Genomic DNA, 25,570 nt, shown 5'->3' with positions numbered 1-25,570 from the left:
CTCTCTGACTGGGCAAACAAAGATGGCATTAGGCATACAGTGCGCAATGGGACATTTGCCGGGACAGCAGTGCTATTTTCCCGGTCGCGTGTAAGTCCCTGTGAACGCCAAAGGAACATTTTAGTGAGACAATAAGACCTTGCTTACCTTGCTTAAGGTCAGTGTGCGCGACACAACATGCTGTTAAAAATACACTCCCTTCTACTAAACATAGGGTAACGCACACGTTTACGTAACACGGCCATATATGACGAACTAGAGCTGAACTAGTGTCTATCATGCCAAGTTATTATAACTTTAAAATGTTATAAACTGACTTTTTACAAAAACGTGGCGCCATTGGTCCAGGATTGGCTAAGAAAGTTCCAGGGTAGTTTACCCGTTGTCGATGATGCAAGGCGGGGGGTGGGGCAAAGAACAGTGTCTAGTTGTTCGGATAAGACGTAAAGCGGTGGTTCCGTGTACATCTTGGCGTGCTCGTAAAAGAACCCTTGAAAGTTTTAATAAGATGGCGAATAGGTGGAACGTATCCTTCAAGACAGACTGCATGGCGTATTCCGGTCTCGATTAGTCCAGTTTCATTTCGTTTTATGTTTTATACAGTAATTAAAGTATCTATAATTCTAACTCAATATTATCCAAAGTCTTCGACATTGAAGACACAAATTATTTGTCAATTTAAATCAACATTGATGTTGTGATACTACCGGGAAAAGATGGGGATTCTGATATCCAATATTTAAGACAAAAAAAACATTTTACCATTGGTGAAAATGAAATGAAATGAAATGGGGTTTAACGTCCTACTGTTCTGCTCCTATGCTGGGCTATTGAAAACGGGCATACGCCATACAGTGTGCTATGAGGGAAATTTTGCCCGGGCAGCGGCACTATCGCCTACTCTTATATCGAATTCCAACTGCCAAAGGATCTTTTACGTGTATTCCAATGTATACACGCGGAAGGGCTAGACAGCTGTCCTTGTCAGGCCCTCCGTCCTGCATCACTGACAAGGGGGAACCACGCCGGAAAATATGGATGAACTTTCTCGGCCAATGCAGGGATCGAACACGCGACCTTCTGGCTAGCGAGTCGGCGTCTTACCCACTTAGCCACGTGACCCCCCCCCCCCCTTCGACATTGAAGACACGAATTATTTGTCAATTAAAAGCAACATTGATGTTGTGATCTCACCGGGAAAAGGTGGGCTTCTGATATCCAATATTTAAGACAAAATAAACATTTAACCATTGGTACAGGAATTGTGTTCCATAGTGCGTGCCAGTGCCATTTGTAACAACGGACTCGAAGAAAGAGGCCTAGACATATTTCACAAGTCATATCAAACGGTGACGCCATATTATTATCCGGAGAGCATGCGCAATAAATACTATCGGTGTAGACAGGAATAACCAGGCGCAAGAGATTGCCATTTGATTGACACTTCTGGCGTATTCGCTAGCGTATTTCGCCAAACATAACTGACTAGAAATTAGAGTAAAAGCAGACACAATTTAATGTATATCATTATATATACATTCATGTTGCATTATTATGCGTTGCGAACCATTTGTGTCATTTCTAGATCCCAAATATTATCGATTTTTAGACACTTTAACCCAACTTAATTTTCCTTAACACTCCAGACGTTTTATCTTCGAGTGTGGTGTTTTTGCTCTACAGAACCCACAAAGTAAAAAGTCAAACAAAACAAAACTTTTCCTACCAGGCCAATACCTATTCCACTGCATGTTCCTGCAGCAAAGACTGCGAGTTTTACAACATTTAGACGTTGATACATTTCCGAACTTAAATTACAACTACGTGATCTCCCTTTCCCACAGACACGTTTACAGTAGCGTCCAATCATAGGTTGTGACACAAACACACTCATATCAAACATGGCGACCTCAATGGAAACCTATAGCTTCCCCGCAGACACGTGTACAGTAGCGTCCAATCAGAGGTTGTGACACAAACACACTCATATCAAACATGGCGACCTCCATGGAAACCTTGAAATTGATCGAACCTTGAACTTTGCAACTCGATTATCACAGGTAGACATTTTAGCTGGAAAGTGCGAGACTTGGTATTCGCGATGATCTAGGAATCTGAGAGGCTCTCAAGCTGGGTCAGTACCCAATCGAAATTAGTGCCGACATATGCAGCGTATTACGTGAAGGCCTTGATAAGATGTACGGAGATAAAGCGAGACCAAGCCTTCTATTGAAGATGATTGGTCGAAACCCCAACCAAATAACTTTGTGCTTAAATAGATTGTCCCAATCACTGCACTATTAATACCAATCCAGAAAAAAACCACAAGTGTGTGTACGTATATAGTACGACGTTTCGACAAGTATTCTCATATTGTCTGTGCTGGATAACGATAAGAGAAAACATAAAGAAACGTTGTGCTATAATGTGTTCAGACCAATGATTGTTTTCCATATAAATTATGATCAATCACTAAATACCAATCAACGATCAATCTAATTAACAAAATACATACGTAAAAGTGAAACATTTCATATAAATTTATTATTCATGTCATACAATTATATTTATTGTTTTAGTTGTCTCTGTCACGTGTGAAAAGTGCTATGATATCTGTATTGTTGTTCAAACAGTATTTATTTCAATGATTTTATACATGATATTTCATTTAAAGGCCAAGCTGTTTAAGGTTTAATCCTACACGTAGTTCACAACCGGCTGTATACGTGCGCTACTACGGACAGTCAACGGAGGAGGGGGGGGGGGGGGAGTGTTAAGTAAACCCGTACGCGAGACTTACGCGTCACTTTCGGGTGTTCGGTACCGTATAAGATCGCTGACTGGCCGTAACGACTTTTGGCCCTGAACATACAAAATTTTCATCCGGTTTCTTGCGGCTGGTCTGCGAGCTACCAAACCCTACAACCAGTGCGTGTCAATACACGTATAGCGGGTTGTAAACTAGACTTTACATGTGCGCACAGGTTTAATTCTTCTACGGGCGTTGACGTATACGTAACTTGTTATGGTTAATGACCTGACATGCCCTGATTGGTTAGATCTATTTCGTAAGGCCAACTTCAAGTTTGGTCAAAGGTCACGAGATGTAAACAGGGCTAGCGCTAATCTCAACCCAACCCTAACCCTGGACCTAGCCCTAACGCTTACCCCAACTCAAACCTACAATCTCGCCAACAATTATGTGCCCTAATCTTATTGACATCTCAGCAACCTTCACTAAAACTGAGCTGGCCTTAACAAATAGATTTAGCCCTACAGGTAGTGTGGTACATCGACAGTATAAAAAAACCCGAAACTAAAAATAGAACCGCATTGCATTCAGATTGTTTTCTCCTCGGAATTGGGGGGTTGGATGGCTGAATGGTTAGCGTGCGCGCTGTATCATTAAGCCTGTCATTGAGTCGACTGGCGTGGTTTCGATTCCCGGTTGTACGTGACAAGGAGTAGGGTCGCCTGTCCCACCTCGTGGGTTTTCTCCGGGTCCTCCGGTTTCCTCCCACTGCTAAAGACCCCTACGCGCAAGCGAATTATTGAAATAAAATTAAACCACATGTTAGTCCCGAAATGACATAGTTTGTGTCGAGTGGACGTTAAACCTCATCTCTCTCTCTCTCTCTCTCTTTCTCTCTCCTCGGAATTGGGCAGTTATATATTTTAGTGGCTGCGAAGATGAATTTTGGATCTGTGTATAAATCATAGCATTGTTCAAACCTGACAGCATTCTGATAAGTTATATTAAAGGCTCAATACCACTCTTGTTGTAACTGAATAATATGTCCCAATCTTTATTCTGGTCAACAAATTGTACTATTTTAGAATATTTCAATTAATTGATGATACAAATTTCATCTTAACACACTTTATTTAAAAATTTGGAAAAATTCAAAATAATGGTTTGAAACGTCTAACGTAAACCTTTTCAAATGAAACTTCGATTTAAAAATATTTTTCGAACCCTCTGGACAAGTAAAATAGAATGTAATGGATAATTTACACAACAGGTAGGACACTTAAACATCTAGTACTTAGAATAAGGCTATTATTTATTTTCTGGAGCTTTCAAGCCAGCAAGAGTGTTATTGTCCCTTTAACTGATTCAGCTTCATGAAAATAAACAGTATTTCCTGAGAAACAAAAGCATGGAATAGGGAAAGAAATACATTTCTATAGTGATTCAAGAGTTCTGAAAAACAACTAATCGTGATGATAGAACATGCATATTTAAAGTAGCTAAGTCTCTAACTCAATATCATCCAAAGTCTTACACGTTGAAAACACAAATTATTTGTCAATTCAAATCAACATTGATGTTGTGATCTTGCCGGGAAAAGGTAGGCTTCTGGGGCCTGTTTCATGAAATTTTAACTAAGATAAAATCCAAATTTTAGTAATTTGATTGGATAATATTCGATTGATTTTAGTGCTTAACCAATCAAAATTGAAGTATCTACTAAAATTTGGATTTTATCTTTAGTTAAAATTTCGTGAAACAGGGCCCTGATATCCAATATTTAAGACAAAATAAACATTTTACCATTGGTACACGAATCGTGTACCATAATGCGTTTCAGCGTCATTTGTAAAAGGTGACCATAAAGAACGAGGCTAGACATATTCCACAACTCCTATCAAACGGTGACGCCATATCTTATCTGGAGAGCATGCGCAATAGACGGGAATAACCAGACGCTTGTAATTGCCATTTGGTTGATCGAGATTCATGCCGTATTTCGCTGGACGTAACTGATTTGAAATTAGAGTCAAATCGGAAACAATTAAATGTAAATCAGTTTATATACAATCAGAATACATTATTATATGCGTTGCGACCCATTTGGGTCAATTTCTAGGTCCCAAATATTAGCGATTTAGCTCCTTTAGGATAAAACATGTCTTATCTACATGTCTTAATATAACAAGTTTACACGTATTCTTCCTTCACAATCAGATAATTCTTATGTATCTAAAATTGTACACAATGCCGTACTGTTAAGAGCCAACTTGACTCCCGAGTTCACAATGCATTCTCAGACTTAAAGTAGCTAAGTCTCTAACTCAATATCATCCAAAATCTTCGACATTGAAAACAGGATTTATTTGTCGGTTTAAATCAACATTGATGTTGTGATCTTACCGGAAAAAGATGGCTTTCTGATATCCAATATTTAAGACAAAATAAACATTTTACAATTGGTACACGAATCGTGTACCATAATGCGTTTCAGCGATATTTGTAATAAGTGACTCGAAAAACGAGGCTAGGTATATTCCACAGATCATGTCAAACAGTGACGCTATATTCTTATCTGGAGAGTATGCCCAATAAATACTATCAGCGTAGACTGGAATAACCAGAAGCTAGAGATTGAAATTCGATTGAGAATACTGGCGTATTTCGCCGAACCTAACTGATTAAAAATTACAGTAAAAACAGAAACGATTGAATGTTAATCAATTTATATACATTCATATTACATTATTGTATACGTTGCGACCCATTTGTGTCAATTTCGAGGTCCCAAATATTAGCGACTTAGCTCCTTTAAGTTAAAACTTGCCCAACTTTCAATCACTGTTTATCAGAAATATCTTTGATCCAGAAACAAAAAAACTTTGCACATAGTTTCTTATTGATGTATTTGATACATTAAAACAACAAAAGTTTTATAAAGGGCTATATTTTTGTTTTTGTTAAAATAAGCCGAACAATTTTTAGTAAATTCTTAACTTAAGTCCGTGTATGCTTTTTGAACTCTGTGTCTTGAATTTAAAAGGCAAAATTCCCTTTCTTAGCCGTGTACACGTCACAATATTAAACCAAATTAACCGCCTCGTGGTTTCAAAGTACCTTATCCAAAATATTGACGATAATTCAAATCCATTTTTTAAATTTATTTCCCATCGAATAGTAAAGTGCGGTGGATGTAAATGAAATGAAATGTGGTTACGTCCTATCTTTCTGCCCCGACTGGGCTAATGAAGACGAGCATACACTACTATACACAGTGTGCTATCAGGGAAATTGTGCCCGAGCAAGCAAAGGAAGTCGGTCATTAATAAAATTATCTATCGAATACACCAACAATGTGGGTTTATTTTTGAGGTAATAAAACCATATGATTTAATTACTGGGGGGGTTGGATGGCCGAATGGTTAGCACGCGCCCGCTGTATCATACGGTCTGTCATTGAGTCAACTGGCAGGGTTTCGATTCCCCGGTTGTACGTGACAAGGAGTAGGGTCGCCTGTCCAACCTCGTGGGTTTTCTCCGGGTCCTCGGGTTTCCTCCCAATGCTAAAGACCCCTACGCGCAAGCGAATTATTGAATAAAATTGAACCATGTGCTAGTCCCGAAATGACCTTGTTTGTGTCGAGTGGACGTTAAACCCCATTTCTCTCTCTCTTTTTCTCTATTTAATTACTTCCGTATTCATTAGCGCAGTCGGTAGAAAAGTAGGACGTTAAACCCCATTTCATTTTCATTTATTTATCTAGGATATTAGAGGCATGCATCTAACTCTTGACATAAAAATCATCTTTTAACAAAAAATGTTGATACGAGATAATTATTCTTCGTTAAAAATATTTTAAATAATTTCTTTGTTTAAACATACATTATGCAAGAGCTAAATCTGCCTATTGCAGGTTTTTCTTTAGGCCTTAAATGTTATCTAAATTATTAATTAGACATTAATTAACCTATCCAGACTATAATCAACCCTTGATTTTAACTAGATTAAAACGGTTCGCCATTTAAAAATTTAATTTAAAATTGAGAAAGCGAGGCTAAGTCCCGATTATACCAGTGCCCTCGTTACCACAGTGCACACATCTTGTCAAAACGACAAACAATGATAACTTGACCGAGAATGAAGTAATTTGAATGAAATTTCCAATATTTTCTTCTTTTTTTATCATCTATTTTTAAATTATTAAAGCAAGAATGATCAAATCTTTAATAAACTAATGGATCTTTAATTTGGAATATTTTTAATCTCTGCATTAACAGCAAGAGGCCCAAAGGGCGTTAGCCTAATCGACTAACGTTTAAGAATATATGTGTGTATGAAATGAAATGAAATGGGGTTTAACGTCCTACTGGTCTGCTCTGAATTGGATTAATGAAGACGGGCATACGCCATACAGTGTGCTATGGGGGGAATTTTGCCCGGGCAGCGGCGCTACGGCCTACTCTTATATCGAATTCCAACTGCCAAGGGATCTTTTACGTGCACGCCAATGTGTACACGGGACCTTCGGTTTTCGCCCCATCCAAACGACTAGACAGCTGTCCTTGTCAGGCCCTCCGTCCTGAATCACTGACAAGGGGGAAACCACGCCGGAAAATCTGGATGAACTTTCTCTGCAAATGCAGGGATCGAACAGCCGACCTCCAGGCTAGCGAGCCAGCGTCTTACCTACTTAGCCACGTGACGCTCATGTGTGTATGAAATACTTCGTTGGGATGCCAACAATAAAAGACCCTTATATCATTCTAATCTTCTTGCGACAATCTAGTCTCTATCATCCAGAAAAATATTCTACGAATATTAGTCTGGATGCGTTGTTACATTTGAGGATAATATGTCATTGGCTAGATTATCCAGTCTTTTACATTAGCATAAACAAAGACTAAGGGAGGTAACTAGTTCCAAAACAAGAAATTAATTGAAGCGTGCCATTTCAAAAAATCCATTTGATTACATCGTCAGTTCTAATCCAACACTCTTATTTTTTTTTATTGTAAAATTTCTCTCTTCATGCGCCATATCTATTTTTTTATATATATTAATCCCAATTCATTGTCACGATTCACGTTTGTTTATAATAGCCTACTGCAAGAATTATGGGATTTATTGCGGGAAGGGGCACAACTCTTACTCGGCTTGGCCAATGATACTGGATAATTAACCACATATAAAACCAAACTCCCGGTTACACATGGGCAATGGAACTTTTCGTCAAATATTGACAACGGTCTCAGACCCCCCGTAAGTTGAAGTCTAGGAGGTTCTGGGTGACCAAAACTAGCGACAGGCTAATTTTCAAAAGCACCATCGATAGATATATTATTATATGAACAAAATGTTATTGTAATTAATAAAGATTATATTTAAAGTTACAAGCCAAAAAAATGTCCCCACCCGCAACCGCAAGCGGCATCGATTATTCTGATTAAATTCGATTGGATTTGGTCAAATATTTCTCTATGTAACTATGATTTTAGCCTGCCAGAATCCAGATTATTTCAAGTTGAAGCATCTAATGGCTAAGCATTTATGAAAACCCTCTATATTACCAACAAATAAATCCAACTAATCCACCATAATCAGAGACAGATCCGATTAAAAATTCAGTTCATCTGGTATTCACGTCACCGAAGTCTGGCGACGTCATAGGGGATGGGGCGAATAGTTAGCACGTGCGCGCTATATCATAAGGCCTGTCATTGAGTCAACTGGCGTATTTTCGAATCCATGGTTGTACGTGACAAGGAGTAGGGTCGCCTGTCCAACCTCGTGGGTTTTCTCCGGGTCCTCGGGTTTCCTCCCACTGCTAAAGACCCCTACGCGCAAGCGAATTATTCAATAAAATTAAGTAAGACAGCTTGTGCCACGATAATTTAAAAATAAACACCTTCATTTTAATTTCATTCCTTGATTGGGAGTGTCCAACCACGTGGGTTTACTCCGGGTCCTCCGGTTTACTCCCACTGCTAAAGACCCCTACGCGCAAGCTAATTATTGAAATAAAAATAAAATTAAACCATACGTTAGTCCCGAAATGACCTAGTTAAACTCTCCCTCTCTCCCTCTCTCTCGCGACGTCATGACCCATTTGAGGGAGAAAAAAGAAACAGCCTGTTTTAGTTTTTTGTGTAAGGATGGACATTTCCACCAACACATGTAATTAAATGTTCTCATACAACAGAATGACATATTGTCGGGTGTATCACACCATAATGTCGGCATCAGGCCCATTCTATTGAGTTTATCAACAGACAGTATACGGTTAATTCAACCGTTCAAAGTATTGACTAACGGGGAAACCAAAAATTAGGAGATCAATCGGGCTGATTGGTATCATATCGGGTTGTCGCCGTATGAAGAGCGACATCACGACATCACAACATTTTAACCCGACACCACGACATAGGCTACTCTTCTTGATGTTCTTGGTGGCCACGCCAAATGAAGTACGATTGTTACGAAGGTTGGTATGATTGTTCATTGGTCGTGTTGACGTTGCCATCATGCAAGTGGGTCTTTCCGGTAAGATTTTAAATCGACTTCCTAATTCATCACCAGAAAAAAAAATAACGGACGCGGACGGATTCAAGATTATTATATCACCACCATCATGGAATCTAGATTCGGATTCGGATCTGTCACGTGCTATTTTGGTCTTCGTCTATTTTGCATTGGAAACATCATATACAGTCACGCCTCTGGTGGTAGCCTCGCTATATCCAGCCTCACGCGTCGTCGTCTTAGCACCGGGGTGTCACCATCTGCGCCAGAATAGAATCGTCCGTACCTTTCCTTCCAGAGTAAGATAACAAACCACAGCGAAACAATGGCACCCAATAGACACAGGCCTCCGATAATAAACATATAGTATTTGATCTCGAGATAAACAAACCCACATCCATACACGTTTGGATAGAGAAAAACCCGGGAGTCCGAATTAAAACATTCACACCGAGTCACGTTCAGGCGACATGTAATGTACGTATAAATACGATAGAGCTGAATGGCGGGAAACACACTGGCTATGACGTTTACAAATATGGCAACAATGGAGAAAATGAAACACAGAGCCTGAAAAATAAAAAATAAAAAATATAGCAGAAATGTTATAAATACGAAAGAGAAAGTCGTATGTACGCGATAGAAAACCAAATGGTTGAACTTTGAAATAACTTCGTACAAGACCATAATCAACTCTCGATGACACTGCTAGCCTGCGTTATTTAGTGGATTAGAACCCGGTCTGCTGCTTCTGATTAAATCAAACCACTGGATAATCGAGATTATGTTTTTTTATTGTACCGACTTTAGTAATGAGGATCGAGGCTAGGCCCAAAATTCAATCGGGAAATACTCGGTTTAGGGTGGATCAATTTGACTGAAATTTTCAGCAAATTTCCTTTACATTATCTAGTTTTTAACCATTATAGTGAGAACTACCAACTCTTTATCTAATCTCCCATAATCTATCTTTAATGATTATTGCGTTATTAAAGATACATTATAGGAGATTAGTAAAGTGTTGAATGAATTAAAGATACATTATGGGAGATTAGATAAAGAGTTGACTGTTCTCGCTACAATAGTTAACTTAAATAGAATATGCTGAACATTTCAGACAAATAGTTTTCCACTCTGAACCAAGATTTTAGCTTTTACATTTAAGGTTAGCCTCGATGATCATTTCTAAAGTCCGTAAGGTCGAAGGAAGCCCAACCAATAACACATATACATCAAATTGTATTTTTTCATATCACATAATAGACAAATTATGTCCATCTGCCATCTCTAATTACATGTTCTTTATCTTATAATGGATGAATTATGTCAATCGGGAGTGTCCGAATTATGCCAATCGGGTGTGTCCGAATGCATGTTATGTATCTTATAACGGATAAATTATGTCAATCGGGAGTGTCCGAATGCATGTCATGTATCTGATATTGGACGCTATATGTAAATCGGGAGTGTCCGATTGTTATGCATCTTATAATTGACGAATTATGTCAATCGTGTGTGTTCGAATGTGTGTCCGAATGCATGTTATGTATCTTATGAAGAACGAATTGTGCCAATGTCCGAATGCATGTTATGTATCTTATAATGGACGAATTATGTCAATCGGGAGCGTCCGAATGCATGTTATGTATCATATAATCGACGAATTATGTCAATCGGGTGTGTCCGAATGCATGTTATGTATCTTATAATGGACGAATTATGTCAATCGGGTGTGTCCGAATGCATGTTATGTATCTTATAATGGACGAATTATGTCAATCGGGTGTGTCCGAATGCATGTTATGTATCTTATAATGGACGAATTATGTCAATCGGGGGTGTCCGAATGCAGTTAGGTATTTTTTTTATAAATAATGAAATATGTCACACGGGAGTATCCGAATGCAGTTCTGAGTGTCCAAAATTGTCAATCGGGAGAATCTGAATACACTGTCTATATCTAATAAAGTATATTTATTAGGCCCGCAGATAGAAACCCAATCTCGCATCCCGAATCTCGCAATTAAACAAACTATACCTGCTTGGAAAGCTAAAAAAAAAACCGAGGAAAACGAATTCACATAGTTCGAAGCAAAATGTTTATAAAAACATGATTTAGGGCCTGATGGAAATCGTGATAATTGTCAAGTAAATGCTATATATATATATATACTAACAATTCTTAAGTTAATAAAGTATTTTTATTTTGTAATGAGTTAACTCACCTGAATAACACATGATTTAGAAGATTCTGCTATGGAAGATAATTTAGCACAACAAAAATAAATACCAACAAGTCCAGCTAATGTCAACTGAAATTGAAAATAAAACATCTTAAAAAGATAGGATAGTAGATAATGACACATGAAGACACAATTAAATCATTTTTTGACAAATACATAGGCCGTTTGGTTTTACTTGACTTTTTACCAATCTGATTAAAACACAGATCCTATTTCGTTTCGTTATTTATAGTTCAAAATTTCGTTTTACTTGTCTTTACTACACTAGGAGCTGGAAGGGTTGTTATATAACCCGTGTTTTGGATGATGTGAGGGATTAGCCAATGAAATGGTGTGTTACGGCGAGTTTTTGGCGTGAGTTGCACGGAACTGTGGGTAACCCACTAGAAACATCAACGCCGATGGGACGAAAAACCGAGGCCCATGTACACACTGTCGTACATGTAAAAGAACCCTTCGCAGTTGGAATTCGATATTAGAGTAGGCTGTAGCGCCGCTATCCGAGCAAAAGTTTCTCTCATCTCATATCACACTGTATGGCGTTTGCCCGTCTTCATTAGCCCAGTAGAGTCCGAACTGTAGGGCACGTAAGTTTGAATGTATCAAATGTTAAACATACATTATGCAAGAGCTAAATCTGCCTATTACATATCTTTCTTTAGGCCTTAAATGTTGTCTAAATTATTAATTAGACATTATTTAACAAAACAAGACCATAACCAACTCTCGATGTCATCGCTAGCCTGCAACATTTACTGGATTAGAATGGTTCGCCATCTAAAAATTTAATTTAAATGCAAAGTCTCGAATATACCAGTGTCCTGATTACCACTATGCACACATCTTTGTCAAAACTACAAACAGTAATAACTTGGCTCAGAATGAAGTAATTTGAATGAAATTTTCAATATTTTCATTTTGCATTATCTATTTTTGAATTATAGCAAGAATGGTCAGTTCTTTATCTAAATCCCACATAATGTATCTTTAGGATATGTGTACTGGTATCTTTGAGAGTATTTATATCTGAACACAAGGTACAATTTTATGTATACACAATTACTGAGTTTAACATTAAGCGACGTTTCGACGAGGATGCCCTCGACTTTATCAAGCAAGTCTTGAAAGTATTTATATATGAACACAATGTACAATTTTATGTATACACAATTACTGAGTTTAACATTAAGCGACGTTTCGACGAGGATGCCCTCGACTTTATCAAGCAAGTCTTGAAAGTATTTATATATGAACACAATGTACAATTTTATGTATACACAATTACTGAGTTCAACATTAAGCGACGAGGATGCTCTCGACTTTATCAAGCAAATGATACAGGTTTGTGAATAGTAGGCAAGTAGTAAATGGCCCCCTAATCAAAGGTGTTAAGCTTTAATTGTATTAGATTCTTATCTTTGTTGCATATTCTGTATAATAATATATTTGCCTACTATCGACATATTTGTATCATTTGCTTGATAAAGACGAGGGTGTCCTCGTCGAAACGTCGCTTAGTACAATGTAGTATTAAACTCAGTAATTTGTGTATCCATAAAATTGTACCTTGTGTTAATATGTTTAATTACTGAATGCCAATCAAAGAAGATATATATATGTGTATATATTGTATTTATACTGTATAACGATACCTTTGAAAGTATGTATAATTTCATACCCTATCATTGATAGATCGGCACAACCAAGACAGATCGCCATGAATGTAATTAACATCAGATATCAGTTACGTTTGATGCTATTTATCACTGTTAAACTGACAGCGTTGACTCATGAACCTGGGGCTTTCACTAATTAAATGTTTTATCACCGAATCAAACAAGGGGCATTACTCTTAAGTAATGATTAATATGTATAGAAAGTGGTTAAAAACTATAGCAGGTGTGTAACTAGCTGTAAAAGATGCCACTTCTAGTGTAAAAGCGTGACTAATTCGAATACCCATTACTATTGAATAGACAAACCTAACCAATAGTGGTGTATATCACTGGATTGTCACATTTTCAACACCTTAGTGGCATAACACCTACTTAATGACTCATGCCTGATTACTCAGAATTTTAAATAACAATTTGAGTCAAGTGGCGTGGTTTCCATGTCCAGTTTGTGTGTGACTTGGAGTAGGATCGTCTGTCCAATCTCGGAGGTTTTCTCCGGGTCCTAGCTAATTATTGAAATACAATTGAACCATACGCTAGTCCCCAAATGACCTAGTTTATGTCGAGTGGAGCTTAACACCCTCTCTCTCTCTCTCTCTCCCTCACTCTCACTCGGGGAATTGTTTTTAAGGACGATTTATATACATTCAAATTACAATAATACCCATTTTCCTCTAACTTAAAACTTTCAATGTTTCCAATGAATATAGTCATACCCCCACCCTCTCTCTCTCTCTCTCTCTCTCACACACACACACACACACGCCTGCCACATTTTAATAATCAACAAGTATGAATCATGATATAACGTTAACATTAGTTACCACATCAGCCATTGTTTCGTAAATATGGCAGCCATCAAATCCGTATATAAATACTCTTCATATTGTTCTAATAGTCAACAAGAGGAAATGGTTAGAAAGGTATTACAGCCCTACAACGTGACATGGTTTCTGGTGTTTTGTTTCAAAGGTTAAACCAGCAAATAAGTTTAAAAGAAAATATTAATTTCTATATATATGCGTACTATTTTATTGGTTGAAGTAAATATGCGTAGACTTTTATGGTTCATTTAGTCTGCGTTCCGTGTCCGTGTTGTAAAATTGTTAAAGGCCAAAATGTTCAAAGGTTTATAAAATAACTACAGCGACCGTCTCCTAGTTTGTGTGTGGGGGTATGTGGGGGTGTGTATAGGAGAGAGAGAGAGAGACAGAGAGAGATGGTTTAACTTGATACTAACTAGGTCATTGACACAAATAAATAAATAAAATCGAGATAATTTGTATTTTAAAAACTGTAAAGCCTTTTTTTTTGTAATTTCAGGAATTTCCCTCTCTGCTTACAAACTGATATGGTGATAAACAGACCGTAAACATTCTTTTAGGCTATTCTTAGTCTGATTCAGTTTATCTACGACTGGTGCTCACAATCTGGTTTCATGGGGGCGGGGGTGGGGGCGAATTGTCTAACACGTAGGTGCGCTTAAGATCATCAGGTCTGCGATTCCCCCTCTCTTTGACTGGATTTTTTAACATGGAATATAAATCACCTTTATATACATTCAATTTACACTAATACGTTCTCTTAAACCCGGGGCTTGGATGGCCGAATGGTTAGCACGTCATTGTCATTGAGTCAACTGGCGTGGTTTCGATTCCCCGGTTGTACGTGACATGCGAATTATGGAAATAAAATTGAACCATATGTTAGTCCCGAAATGACCTAGTTTGCGTCGAGTGGGCGTTAACTCTCTCTCTCTCTCTCATCTCTCTCTCTCTCTCTCTCTCTCTCTCTCTCTCTCTCTCTCTCTCTCTTTTGCATTGCGTGTAGAATCGAAGAAAAGGTGGGGGGGGGGGGTTCTGACAGGCTTTGGTGAATATTTATGATTTTGATTGATATATGTGTGTCCAATCATCGACAGGTTTAAATGATGATGCGATGATAATCACCACTATAAAATATCATTAAACATATATTATGCAAGAGCTAAATCTGTCTATTGCAGGTCTTTCTTTAGGCCTGAAATCTCATCTAAATTATTTTAATAATTAGACATTAATCAACTTATCCAGACCATAATTAACTCTCGATGCCATCGCTAGCCTGCGATGTTTATTGGATTAGGTTCCGATTTCCTGTTCGACTTTCATTCATAATTTAATAATTAAATGAATAATCGAGACAATGTTTTTTGATCCTACCGACTTTAGTAATGATGATCGAGGTTAGGCCGAAAATTCAATCGCTAAAATCTTGTTTCAGAGTGGATCAATTTGACTGAAATTTTCAGCAAATTCCCGTTACATTATCTAGTTGTTAACTATTATAGTAAGAACTGCCAGCTCTTTATCTAATCTCCCATAATGTATCTTTAATATTATAACGATCAAATTGTAATTCATTATAAATTATCTAGTAGATGCTAATTTGTCGAATTATTGCAACACGAGTTGAACAGGTACGCCATTTAGGTAGCTATTTTTAAACGTTTCAATAAAAACCACCTTGTATACGGCTTAAGTTCAACCCTTCCTGTACAACAATTTAAACCATGTGTACCAATAAACACTCGCCATATTGACGTTTGGTCCACGTTCTCTGGCTGTTTTTACAGAATGAAACTAATTTCAAGATAAATTCCACCGAGTTTAAAGTCGGGGCTAAATAAATCTTATTTCAGAACATCGACCGGCTGTTCAACAGATACACGCGTGGAGGACCGTGCAGAAATAGAAGTGATAGGAGGGGTGGGCGGCTGGCGGCCCCGGGCGTTAATTTCAGGAGGGCACCCAATCAAAGAGAGAGAGAGAGAGAGAGAGAGAGAGAGAGAGAGAGATGGGGTTTAACATCCACTCGACACAAACTAGGTCATTTCGGGACTTACATATGGTTTAATTTTATTTCAATAATTCGCATGCGCGTAGGAGTCTTTAGCAGAGGGAGGAAACCGGAGAACCCGGAGTAAACCCACGTGGTTGGACACTCCCAATCAAAGAATGAAATTAAAATGAAGGTGTTTATTTTTAAATTATCGTGGCACAAGCTGTCTTACTTAATTTTAATACACAGTTTTTACAAATTTAAAATGCCTTCTTCTCTCATATATCTAAGGAAATGAAATGAAATGAAATGAAATGGAGTTTAACGTCCTACTGTTCTGCTCCTAACCTGGGCTAATGAAGACGGGCATACGCCATACAGTGTGCTATGAGGGAAATTGTGCCCGGACAGCGGCACTACGGCCTACTCTTATATCGAATTCTAACTGCCAAGGGATCTTTTACGTGCACGCCAATGTGTACACGGGACCTCGGTTTTTCGTCCCATCCGAACGACTAGACAGCTTTCCTTGTCAGCCCCTCCGTCCTGCATCACTGACAAGGGAGAACCACGCCGGAAAATCTGGATGCATATATCTAAGGACTTGGCCATGTGCTAGAATCTGGGTGGGGGGGGGTAGATTTTAATGATACGTATCCACCATTGACTGATTCAATGTAGGCGTGTCCCTTCCTCTGTAAATAAGTAAATAAATAAATAAAAAAAAATCGAAATAATTAGTATTTTAATTTGCTGAAAGCCTTTTTTGTAATTTCAGGGATTTCTCTCTCTGTTTACAAACTGATAATGTAGATAAATAAAACGTAAACATTCTTTTAGGACATGTTTTCATATATAAGACAGTAATTGTCTCTGATCTTAGGCGGTTAGCCCAAACTTCAGGGAAATATTCTAAACTTTGTAATGTATGCAATTTGTTAGAAAATTATTCTAAACTTTATAATATATATGTATTTTGTATGCATTAGTCTAAAACTTGTATTGTATGCATTTTGTTTGGGAATTATTCTAAACTTTATATCGTATGCATTTTGTTAGGAAATTAGTCTAAGCTTTATAATGCATTTTGTTAGGAAATTACCATAAAAACTTATAATGTATGCATTTTGTTAGAAAATTATTCTAAAACTTATAAGGTATGCTTTTTGTTTGGGAAATTAGTCTAAACTTTATTATGCATTCAGGGGCGGATCCAGGAATTTTTGCAGGAGGGGGTTTGCCCGGTACCTGTATATACACACACACTGAGAGAAATCCAACCCCGTCTGACGTCAATTTTTATTATGATTTCATACAATGACATTGTGATTCAACTTCATTGATGCAAAGCATTAATTGTCATATCACATGTTCCTGTATCATTATCCCGAGCTTTTTGAATGTCCATCCCATCCCACCATCTGATGGTAAAGGATAAAGCACACGACTGTGATACTTTTTCTCATAAAAGTGTTGTTTTACAAATTTTTTATATAGCTGAGCAGGGGGGAGGTTGCCCAATCCCCCCCCCCCCGCCTCCACACCCACCCAACCACACCTCTGGATCCGCAACTGGCATTACAAGGGAGTTATTGTAATTTGTATAATGTATGGCAAGATATTTAATCTACATTCTACGACATATCATATGAAAAATCCATTAAAATATATTTATTTTTACTAAAATACACATACGCCCACATTATGTAACAAAGACCCATTTCATCCAACACTTTCACAAGTTTCCATTTTTTAATGGAAATATTGTGATTCATCATCAACAAGAGAGTTAATAAAACTACGTCATCATCATCAGCTATAAATCATGCTGTTTATATAAATGAAATGAAATGAAATGAAATGGAGTTTAACGTCCTACTGTTCTGCTCCTATACTGGGCTAATGAAGACGGGCATACGCCATACAGTGTGCTATGAGGGAAATTTTGCCCGGGCAGCGGCACTATCGCCTACTCTTATATCGAATTCCAACTGCCAAGGGATCTTTTACGTGCATTCCAATGTTTACACGGGACCTCGGTTTTTCGTCTCATCCGAAGGACTAGACAGCTGTCCTTGTCAGGCCCTCCGTCCTGCATCACTGACAAGGGGAAACCACGTCGGAAAATCGGGATGAACTTTCTCGGCCAATGCAGGGATCGAACACCCGACCTCCAGGCTAGCGAGCCAGCGTCTTAACCACCTAGCCACCGTGGCTCCCGTTTATATAAATAATATACATATACTTCCTATCTACTAAATCATAAAACATATAATTATATTTCCTCTTCTAATAAATAAATACATACACATGTGTAGATCCAGTAAGTGTTACTGATATCATGGTTTAATGGGGCAAAACTCTGTGATGAGCTGTTCTGAATTTTTTAATATTGCCGAGGAAGTTCATAGAGATTTTCCAGCGTGCCCCCTTGTCAGTGGTGCAGAACAGGGGGTCTTGCAAAGACATCGTATAGTCGTTTTGGTGGGCCGAGAAAAAAACAGGTGTGCACGTAAAAGATCCCTATACAGTTAGAATTCGAGTTAAGAGTAGGCCGTAGCACACTGTATGACGTATGCCCGTCTCCATTAGCCCAGTCAGAGCAGAACAGTAGGACGTTAAACCCCATTTCATTTCATTTCATTTCGTAATATCATTATAATATTTTTTTTTTGCACATGAAATGGAGTTTAATATCATACGTTTATACACTAACCGGGCAAATATAGATTGGAAATGCTCAAGGGAAATATTTTTTTCCCGGCACCGACCTTGTGGATAAAATCTAATTAAAATACAGATCTATATTTCGTTTCGTTTTTTATACTTTCGATGGCCAGTAAAAGGAAATTTTGAACTATAAAAACGAAACGAAATAGGATCTGTGTTTTTTTTTATCAGATTGTCGTGGATGTCATCACCATGTAATTATCACTGCTATATATTTGGAGGTCACGTGTTCGATCCCTGCATTGGCGGAGAAAGTTCATCGGGATTTTCAGACATGGTTTCCCCTTGTCAGTGATGCAGAACGGAGGGCCTGACACAGACAGCTGTCTAGTCCTTCGGATAGGAGGAAAAACCGAGGTCCCGTGTATACACTGGCTTGCATGTAAAAGATCCCTCGGCAGTTGGAATTCGATATAAGAGTAGGTCATAGTGCCGCTCCCCTGGCTAAATTTCCCTCATAGCATACTGTATGGTGTATGTCGCGGTCTTCATTAGCCCAGTTGGAGCCCCTTTGCCTCTCCTACTCCTACTCCTCCCTTAAACCATCATGACTAGTGGAAAAAATGAAAGTTTGATTTAAACACAATCGAGAGAGAGAGAGAGAGAGAGAGAGAGGAAGGGAGAGAGAGGGGAGAGTTGTAGAGAGGGAGAGAGAGGGGGAGAGAGAGAGGGAGAGAGAGGGGGAGAGAGAGGGAGAGAGAGAGAGAGAGAGAAAGACAGAGAGAGGGAGAGACAGAGAGGGACAGAGTGAGAGAGAGGGAGGGAGAGAGAGGGGGAGAGAGAGAGAGAGGGAGAGAGAGAGTTGTAGAGAGAGAGAGAGAGACAGAGAGAGAGAGAGTTGGAGAGAGAGAGAGAGAGAGACAGAGAGAGAGTTGTAGAGAGAGAGAGAGAGAGAGAGAGAGGGGGAGATGGGGTTTAACGTCCACTCGACACAAACTAGGACATTTCGAGACTAACATATGGTTCAATTTTATTTCCATAATTCGCTTGCACGTAGGGGTCTTTGGCAGTGGGAGGAAACCGGAGGAGCCAGAGAAAACCCACGAGGTTGGACAGGCGACCCTACTCCTTGTCACGTACAACAGGGGAATCGAAACCACACCAGTTGACTCAATGGCAGACTAAACACAATCGAGAAGAAAAGCCGATGATGATGACGGATGCGTGAAAGAAGGGCTTATGACAGTATCAACAATATTATACACCTTGTCCGAGGGCTCCCTAGATGTTGAGGCCCAAAGCTTCAGCCCAGTACCAAGCCTATAGGTTGCTGGCATTGGCTATTACTACAACACTGGGGCCTGTTTCACGAAATTTTAACTAAGATAAAATCCAAATTTTAGTAATTTGATTGGATAATATTAGGTTGATTTTAATGCTTAGCCAATCAAAATTGAAGTATCAAATAAAATTTGGATTTTATCTTTAGTTAAGATTTCGAGACACAGGGCACTGATTATCACAACACTGAACACGGTAATACCACCTTGCCCCACACCAATCCTCTATCTCACTCATATCAGCCAAGGCATACCACCTTGCTTCACACCAATCCTATCCCACTCATACCAGTTAAGTCATATCACCTTGCTTCACTGCACACCAATCCTATCCCACTCATACCAGGTAATTAATACCACCTTGCTCTACATCAATCTTATCCCACTCCTACCCAGGTCAATAATACATGTACATAGATCTTCTTACTATTACAATATACAGGGTTAAAGGTCACGGGATATCAATTTCTCCCGATAGTTTATCGCCACATGTTTCTGTCTCATAGAAAACAAACAGGTATATATTTATTCCACGTTTGTAAATTCAGTGAAAGTCTTGATATTATACATCCAGATTTTCCGGCGTGGTTACCCCTTGTCAGTGAAGCAAGACGGAGGGCCTGACAAGGACAGCTGTCTAGTCATTCGGATGAGACGAAAAACCGAGGTCCCGTGTACACATTGGCGTACACGTAAAAGATCCCTTGACAGTTGGAATTCGATATAAGAGTAGGCCGTAGTGCCGCTGTCCGGGCAAAATTTCCCCTATCGCACACTGTATAGGGTATGCCCGTCTTCATTAGCCCGGTTCGGACGTTAAACCCCATTTCATTTCATTTTCATTTCTTGATATTATAAATACTGTTTTATCTTTCGCTTATTGTTTTATCAATCGGTTTAATACACGAATCATACCGAAAAACCAGGGGCCTGTTTCACGAAATTTTAGTTAAGATAAAATCCTAATTTTAGTAGATACTTCAATTTTGCTTGGCTAAACACTAAAATCAATCTAATATTATCCAATCAAATTACTAAAATTTGGATAATATCTTAGTTAAAATTTCGTGAAACAGGATCCAGCATGAGAATTACATTAGTTATGTGAATGGCCACAGATCACCAATGATTTCCCCATTGACTTTAATGTTAATTCTCGTCTCTTAGACCAACTTCTAAGCTTTTCCCAAATTTTCGTTGGGTAGAACGCCTTCTACCACATGTGGCAACGTCTTGACAAAAAGCATGTATGGAAAACTTGAGATACACAAACTGGAAGTAGAGACCAAAAAAAAAAAAAAAAAAAAAGCCGTGCAATTTTCCGGTCTACATTTTCAATCTAACCAACCTCTTAACTCGCATATCCTTCCGCTACAAAATCATAAATATTCACCAAAGCCTGTCAGCAAAAAACCTTTTCTTCGATTCTACACGGAAAAGTCAACAAAGATCGCAATGCAAAAGGGGGAAACCTTTAGAGAGAGAGAGAGAGAGAGAGAGAGAGAGACACTAAAAACAACTTTGGCTGGTTCCGAATGAATAGACACAAAAATTGGAAATGATACGAAACTAACCAGGGGGTCCGGGTATTGACCTGGGTGTTGACTGAAAAAGTTTCCCGGAATTGTTAAAAGTGGTTTCCCCTTTTCAGTGGTGCAGGACCGGGTGCCTGGCATGGGGACGCGTCTAGTCTTTCGGATGGGACGAGGCGCCGTGTACACGTAAAAATTTTTGTCCACACAGAACATTGCAATAATGTCCGTCTTCGGTGCAGCAAAAAAAAAAAAAAAAAACAAAAAAAAAAAAACGGATGATAGACACGTGTTTGGGTAGAAAACCAATGGACAATAGCAGATGCCAAAGGGGATTGCAGCGAGACTTAAAGGAGCTAAATCGCTAATATTTTGGACCTAGAAATTGGCACAGATTGGTCGCAACACGTATAATAATGTAATATGAATTTATATAAACTGTTTTACATTCAATCGTGTCCGTTTTACTGTGAATTGTCATCAGTTATGTTCGGCGAAATACGCCAGAAGTCTCAACCGTAAGTCAGTTTCTAGCGTCTGGTTATTCCAGTCAACACCGATATTATTTATTGCGCATGCTCTTCAAATAAGAACATGATATCACCGTTTGACATGACTTGTGGAATATGTCTAGCCTGAGCACCTTGTTACAAATGGCGCTGAAACGCATTATGGTACACGATTCGTGTACCAATGGTAAAATGTTTATTTTGTCTTAAATATTGGATATCAGAAGCCAATCTTTTCCAGGTAAGATCACAACACCAATGCTGATTTAAATTGCAAAATAATTCGTGTTTTCAATGTCGAAGATTTTGGATGATATTGAATTACGGACTTAGCTACTTTAACTTAATTCTCAAAAGTTGTTATCTTAACCGAGATGAACCTCTTTGATTTATTTTAAAATAATTATTGAATTGGGTTCTTCTGAAATGTTATTTCAATTAGTGATTAAAGATAAAGAGCTGACCGTTCTTGCAAAACTAGTTCAAAAACAGATAATGCAAAATGAATATAATGGAAAATGAATATGCTGAAAATTTCATTTAAATTACTTTATTCTGAGCGAGAGAGAGAGAGAGAGAGAAATGGGGTTTAACGTCCACTTGACACAAACTAGGTCATTTCGGGACTAACATATGGTTCAATTTTATTTCCATAGTTCACTTGCGCGTAGGGGTCTTTAGCAATGGGAGAAAACCGGAGGACCCGGAGAAAACCCACGAGGTTGGACAGGCGACCCTACTACATGTACTTGTCTCGTACAACCGGGGAATTGAAACCACGTCAGTTGACTCAATGACAGACTTTATGATACAGCGCGCACGTGCTAACAATTCAGCCATCCACCCCCCCCCCCCTTATTCTGAGCCAAGTTATGAGTGTTTGATGTTTTGGCAAGACGTGGCATAGATTGTTTATTATTAACGTAGCAACGGTTCTTGTTAATCGAGGGAGCCACGGTGGCTAAGTGGGTAAGACGTTGGCTCGCTAGCCTGAAGGTAGCGTGTTCGCTTCCTGCATTGGGATTTTCCGAAGTGGTTTCTCCTTGTCAGTGGTGCAGGACGGAGAGCCTGACAAGGGCAGCTGTCTAGTCGTTCAGAAGGTACGAAAAACCGAGGTCCCGTGTATACATTGGCATGCAGGTAAAAGATCCCTTGGCAGTTGAAATTCGATATAAGTAGGCCATAGTGCCGCTGCCCTGGCAAATTTGTCCCCATAGCACACTGTATGGAGCATGCCCGTCTTCATTAGCCCAGGAGCAGAAACAGTGGGACGTTAAACCCCATCTCATTTCATTTCTGTTAATGGTGACTAAGTCTCGATTCACCTTTTGTAAATTAATTGATTAATTGGCGATCTTTACATTTGTGTTTTAGATTCTATTTCTGTGTCCACGATGGAAATTAATAATATCGTTGGTATCTCAAAGGGGCATTATGGGAGATTAGATAATTAAAGCGCTGACAGTTCTCACTATAATAGTAAAAACATAGATAATGTAAAGAGAATTTGCTGAAGATTTCAGTCAAATTACTTCACTCTCAGCCGAGAAAACCGAATTCCAAAAACACTGTAGCATCGATTGTCATTGTTACCGTTGTTACGATAATAAATAAAGTCTCGATTGTCCATTTTTACGGTTAATCGCAAATCAGATTCAAATCTGTTTAAAATCGTACCCATCAGATGACATCGAGAGTTGATTATGGTCTTGTTATGTTAATAAATGTCTAGTTAATAATTTATATAACATTTTAGGCCTAAAGAAATGTTAGGCAGATTTAGCTCTAGCATAATGTTTGTTCAACACTGGCTAAAACATTCTACGAAATAAAATGAAATGGGGTTTAACGTCCTACTATTCTGCTCCGAACTGGGCTAATGAAGACGGGCATACGCCATACAGTGTGGTATGAGGGAAATTTTGCCCGGACAGCGGCACTACGGCCTACTCTTATATCGAATTCCAACTGTCAAGGGATCTTTCACGTGCACGTCAATGTGTACACAGGACCTCGGTTTTTCGTCCCATCCGCACGACTAGCTAGCTGTCCTTGTCACGCCCTCCGTCCTGCATCACTGACAAGGGAACTTTCTACGAATGACGACAGTCATATATCCCAATACTCATAGCAAAAAAATACAATTCTATAAAAATGACAATTTTATATTGGATCCAGATCAAGGAGGCTCAGTGATTAACGCACTGGCTCGTACCATAAGCAGGGGGTCTCGTGTACAACCCAGTGTAAGTGGAGAAAATTTCTCGAGATTTTCGTACATGGTTTCCCCATGTAGAAGGAACAGCTTGTTGTACGGATTTTACGGAAAACAAGGTTGGCGTGCACGTAAAAGAGTCCATGGCAGTCGAAATTCGTTGATGGGTAGGCGAAAATGCCGCTGTCGGGGCAGAATTCCCCTTAAAGTACACTGTATGGCGTATGCCCGTCTTCATTAACCCAGTCTGAGCAGAACAGTATTACGTTAAACCCCATTTCATTTTATCTACATCTAATCTTGAAATTTCCCCAAGGTGTATAATTTAAACATATATAAAAAATTAATACATACCGGAACACCTGCCCAATAAGGCGTTTCTCTCATTCCAATAACTGGGTAATACAAGTGAACGTAGAAAGTCAACGCCGTTATTCCAGAGCCTAATAACAGTTGTAATATCACCAGAAGAATATGGCAACGGCAGCACCGACAACACCCACAACACCGTTTGCAACAAACACAGCACCCGTCGTCTGCTGAAGTCATTTCGGCGGCTTTCCTCTTCACGCGACGAGGTCGATGTGTCGTCGAGAAATCGTCTGGTGACAAATTCTGGGGCACTGTTGTTTCAAGGCCAGTCAACATGGACCTAAGTTCGGGGGTACTACGGGCCGCAGAGTTATCCCGAGAATTGATCAACGTTAATTTAATAGAAGAAGCCGAGTGGGCTCGAGGCCTACTCGTTACCATGGTGATTGATCAGCACCACACCTTCGATATCCAATCACAAGAAATACCGGCTGGACCTATAACCCATAATATTTGTTACGTCAGCAGGTTCGTATATCCACGTTTGCTAGAATCGGTTTCTCGTGAACATTCTTCCGCCAGTTGTATACCACAAAGCACCGCGTAGCCTCACTTCTGACTGTTTAATGGTATCATTTCGCTACTTGAAGCCAATTGTAACATGTAACATTACTCAGAACACATTCACGTGGAACGTATAACAATAATTAACACCGTGTCATTCCTACGTGGCCGTAATTCGATCATCGGCTCCGACAGGTTGTCTTCTTCGGTAAATTGTCGATTCCACCTAGTGTCTAAATCGTGTCTTATAAGCGATCGAGGCTATTCCTCTCCTACAATCAACCAACTGCTCTGTTTTTGCTTAAATTGCCAAATTTTCTCTCTCACAAAGTTTTTCTTCGTATTCTATAAATACCCTTCTGTTGACTAGCGGCATATTTTTACTTCTCTCACGCGCTCAAGTTCTCAGTAGAACGT

The 25,570-nt window shown here is 38.9% G+C and overlaps 1 long non-coding RNA gene across 1 annotated transcript; it reads right to left on the bottom strand.

Annotated features, from left to right (window-relative positions):
• Positions 1-2,561: 2,561 nt before the first annotated feature.
• On the bottom strand, positions 2,562-25,570 carry LOC126827287 (uncharacterized). The gene is made up of 3 exons (XR_007682639.2): positions 24,632-25,570; positions 11,498-11,584; positions 2,562-9,842 (listed from the first exon to the last, which is right to left on the bottom strand). It is a non-coding gene; the product is annotated as an uncharacterized LOC126827287 (long non-coding RNA).

Source organism: Patella vulgata, chromosome 7, assembly GCF_932274485.2.
Source record: "Patella vulgata chromosome 7, xgPatVulg1.2, whole genome shotgun sequence".
Lineage (NCBI taxonomy): Eukaryota > Metazoa > Mollusca > Gastropoda > Patellidae > Patella > Patella vulgata.
This window is presented reverse-complemented; position numbering and strand designations above follow the sequence as displayed.